The following is a 4,856-nucleotide window of genomic DNA, read 5'->3' on the forward strand; positions in this document are numbered from 1 at the left end:
CGTCAAACAGAGCAAATTGTGGAGGCCTCAACACAGTAAACCAAACGCACAGTGTCACAGTGCACAGTGCAGCAGCTCATCACCCCATCCAAAACGTGAGTGTCCAGCTAATGAAACTGTATGTCATGTTTGTGGAAAAAAGGGACATTACACGAGAGTGTGTAAAAATAGAAAGACTTTGAACGAAGTGGAGGAAGATGTCAATGCCTTATTCCTTGGCAGTGTTACCAGCAATGGAGAGGCGTGGATGGTAAACATCATCATAAACAACAGAAGTGTGTCATTCAAAATAGACACAGGACCTGATGTCACAGTTTTGCCACTCCAGGTGTTCAAAGAGATCTTCAGAGAGAGTTGCCCACCCACTCTTCAAAAACCAACCAAGCCTCTGTTTGGACCTGGAAGAAAGCCGTTTGAAGTCCTCGGGTTCACAGAGATGAGACTAAGGAAAGGAGCTAAAGAAGCAGGAGAGGATGCGTACATCCTGAAACACCTGCACACAGCATTGCTGGGAAGACCTGCTATCCACAAGTTGGAGTTAGTTACTTCGAATAGACACTCTCAGCATCGAAACACTAAAAGTCAGCTACCCAAAGCTGTGCAGCGGTCTTGGCGAAGTGAAGCAGCCATACAACATCAAGTTAAGACCAGATGCTCAGCCTTTCTCATTAAAGACACCTCGGAGAGTTCCATTGCCGCTCATGGACAAAGTGAAGCAGGAACTGTCCCGCATGGAAGACTTAGGTGTGATAACCAAAATAGAGGAGCCAACAGACTGGTGTTCTGGCATGGTGGTGGTACCCAAAAAGAAAACAGACAAGGTGCGTATTTGTGTTAATTTCACACACCTCAACCTTTCTGTGTGTCGAGAAGAAAACATCCTGCCATCAGTGGAAGAGACACTAGGTAAATTGGCTGGAGCCAGAATTTTCAGCAAACTGGATGCTAATATGGGATTTTGGCAAATTCGCCTTACAGAAGAGTCAGCCAAATACACCACCTTTATTACACCATTTGGCCGTTACTATTTTAGGAGGCTACATTTTGACACTGCTTCTGCTCCTGAACATTTCCAGAACAGAATGTCAGAAGTCATAAACAGTCTGGAAGGTGTGGTTTGCCACATGGATGATGTGTTGGTTTGGGGCAGAACACAGGAAGAACATGACACTCGCCTACACGTTGTGCTTAAAAGGCTGCAGGAGGCAGGCATTTCACTGAATGTGGAAAAATGTGAGCTGTCAAAGCAGGAAGTCACCTTCTTAGGACATGTCATCTCAACCAATGGCATTAGTCCTGATCCAAGCAAGACAGAAGCGGTGAAAAAAATGAGACAACCAACAAATGTTTCTGAACTGAGGAGTTTTCTAGGAACAGTTAATCAGCTTGGAAAGTTCATCCCTCAGCTGGCAGAAAGAGACAAACCCCTGAGAGATCTTCTTTCTAAAAAGAACCACTGGGTGTGGGGGATTGACCAGGCTCAAGCAATTCAAGATTTAAAAGACTCTTTGGCTTCACCTCCAGTGTTGGCCATGTATGATCCAAATCGGGACAGTAAAGTCTCAGCAGATGCATCATTGTATGGACTTGGGAGCGTCCTACTCCAAAAATGGGGCAGCGATTGGCGTCCTGTTGCTTATATCTCACGCTCTCTCACGCCAACAGAGCAGAGATACGCACAAATAGAAAAAGAAGCCTTAGCTCTCACTTGGGCTTGTGAAAGGTTCAGAATCTTCCTGATAGGCAAGCACTTCTAGATGGAGACTGACCACAAACCTCTCCTGAGTTTGTTAGGGTCCCAGCAACTGGATGCCCTTCCTCCACGCATTCAACGGTTTAAAATGCGCCTTATGCGTTATTCCTACTCCATATCGCATGTGCCAGGAAAGAGCTTGTGGACGGCAGACATGCTATCACGTGCTCCCCTGTTGAATAATGAAACACTGGATGACAAGGAATTGCTGGAGGACACAAATACATATGTGGACAGGATAATGGAGAACTTACCAGCAAGCACCTTCTATTTGGATCACCTGAAACAAGAGTTGCAACTGGACAGTGTGTGTGCATGTGTGATGCAACTCTGTGAGCAAGGATGGCCGACTCACTACAACAGTGAACCAGCAATCAGACCCTACTGGGCAGAACGAGCATCACTCTCAGTACATGATGGACTGCTGCTTAAGGGGGACAGGCTTGTTATCCCTTCTTCACTGAGAAATGGGGTGCTCACAACACTGCATGAAGGTCACCAAAGAGTCGTGAAATGCAGGGAACATGCACGGCAGTCGGTGTGGTGGCCTGGATTAAGCCAGCAGATAAATGAGTTAGTTCTCTACTGCCGGATCTGCAGTAAAGAGAGGTATAATCCTGCAGAGCCGTTGTTGCCAACCCAGTATCCAGGAAGACCGTGGCAAAAACTGGGAGCAGATTTGTTCATGTTGGGAGCTAAAACTTACCTGCTAGTAGTGGATTATGCATCCAGATTTGTGAAAATTGCTTTGCTTTCAACCACAAAGTCTGCGAACGTGATTCACCATTTAAAATCTATCTTTGCACGCCACGGCATTCCAGAGCAGCTGGTGACAGATAATGGACCTCAATTCTCTGGAGCTGTTTTTGCAAAGTTTGCACAATCGTATGGATTCCATCACCACACCTGCAAATAATCAACCACTCATACGTGGTTGAAGGACCTCATGGAACAGTAAGGAGAAATCGACGTCACCTTGTTGCCATGAAGACTTTACCCGAACAGAGCCAGAGCAACACAGAACAACGGGTTTCAGGTTGTGCTCCAGAACAACAACCACCAGAGTCGCAGATCCAGAACTCATCCGAACTGACATCTACCCCCAGAACCAGGTCTGGGAGTGCTGTTATAAAACCAACCAGACTGGACTTATAGATTGTTTGAATATGAAACATTTTCAGAGATGTTGGAGAAAAATGTTTTGTTGTTATGTCTATGAAGACGCTCATTCATCCAGGTTGGTTCCATTGTAGTAGTTTTAGGGGATGTCATCTGGACTTGGTTTTAAAGTTGGAAGACGTTTCACCTCTTATCCAAGAGGCTTTGTCAATTCTGAAATAGCTGGTCTAAGCGCTGGTATATATGCGCTCATGGGGGAGGAGTCAGACCTGAAACTGGAGGTGTTGTCCACTTAGCCTACGTGGTTTCGGGTCGTTAATAGTCCTTTGTCCTCAGCTGGGGGTTGGGGAGTCAGTGACTCCCTCTCCAAATGTTCGTCTCTTTCAGCGGTTAACGACTCAGGTGGAACTGGTTTGGTTTGTTTAGGTTTCAAAACACTGCCGTAGATGGATGGAAGAATAAACCTGAGACCACCATTCTTATTAAGAGAAGGTTTATCCTTCTTGACAAAGATGGCTTCTTTCACTCCTCGCTCAAGCTGAGGACAAAGGACTATTAACGACCCGAAACCACGTAGGCTAAGTGGACAACACCTCCAGTTTCAGGTCTGACTCCTCCCCCATGAGCGCATATATACCAGCGCTTAGACCAGCTATTTCAGAATTGACAAAGCCTCTTGGATAAGAGGTGAAACGTCTTCCAACTTTAAAACCAAGTCCAGATGACATCCCCTAAACCTACTACAGTTTTGTTGTTATGTTCTTTTTAATAACTACTTTATATAGAAACACTCTTCAACCTTAATGCAGATTTCTTTGTGAGGGTTGTTAAACAATGATAGTCTAATGATTGTTTGTTCTATTTCAAAAAGGGGAGATGTGGTGTTATGCCATTGGTTAAACATAATTCTGTTAAAGAACTACAGGGTCGCTATGACGTTATGACGTCACAGCGGTGTGGGTGCTGCGGGAAGCGTGGCCAGACCGAGAGACACAATGTTGAAGGCTGTCTAACGAATGTTCGAATAAAGCGCCCTAACAAGCAAACAGTTGGACCCTTATTTGCTTCCCTCAGTTTATTTTTTTTTTTCAAATTTATTTTTTATTGAAAAAGCACAGGATAAATTGTACATTGTTTTGACGTGTTACAATGTTCATGCTTTCTCAGTTTTTTAATTGAAAAAATAAAATAAAAAATAAAAAATAATAATAAATAAAAAAGGAACATGTGAGGAAGCAGGGAGTTTCAAAACATAAATGATATGACATGATTTCAGATGAAGTCTGATCTTACAGGCTTAACATATTCTGTCCATATAGACCAAGTAGCGTAAAAAACATCCAGCCGTATTTGTAAAGAGTGTGAGATTCTTTCCATTATATAAATTCTTTGTACAACATCAATCCAGTCTTCTGTCGTTGGCTGTTCAGGTTTAAGCCATTTTCTGGTTATTGTTTTCTTACTGGCTGCCAGCAGAATGTAGAGCAGTTTCTTATTTTTGTTGTCTAGGCCATCAATTTTACTCAAAAACAGACTTTCAAAAGACAAGGGGAAAACAATAGAAAACACATTTTGCAGATGTTCATGTATGTCAGACCAATACTTCTTGATAATCACACAGTCCCAAAATATATGGAAGTGATTGGCTCCATTGTTACCACACCTCCAACATTTACTATTTCCTAGGTATTTTTTTTGAGAGGGTGTAGTAAAAAACCTCATTATGCTTTTCCAACAGAATTCACGCCAAATGTTTGATCCTGTTGTGATCCATTGTTTCCGACATATTTGTTCCCAATCCTCCTCTGTGATAGTGAGCCGTCCTTCTCGCTCCCATCTTTCCTTTACATAGTGGGTGTTCTCCCCCTTGTGCGACAAGATACTATTGTATAACTTTGAAATTATTTTCGTAGGGCATATTGCTTTTATTAACGTTTTAAAAGTTTTAAGAAACCTTGGGTCATCTGTGGATATTTTAATTTTT

The sequence above is a fragment of the Oryzias latipes genome, chromosome 24 (genome assembly GCF_053564925.1).
Source record: "Oryzias latipes strain Hd-rR chromosome 24, Olatipes_Hd-rR_3.1".
Lineage (NCBI taxonomy): Eukaryota > Metazoa > Chordata > Actinopteri > Beloniformes > Adrianichthyidae > Oryzias > Oryzias latipes.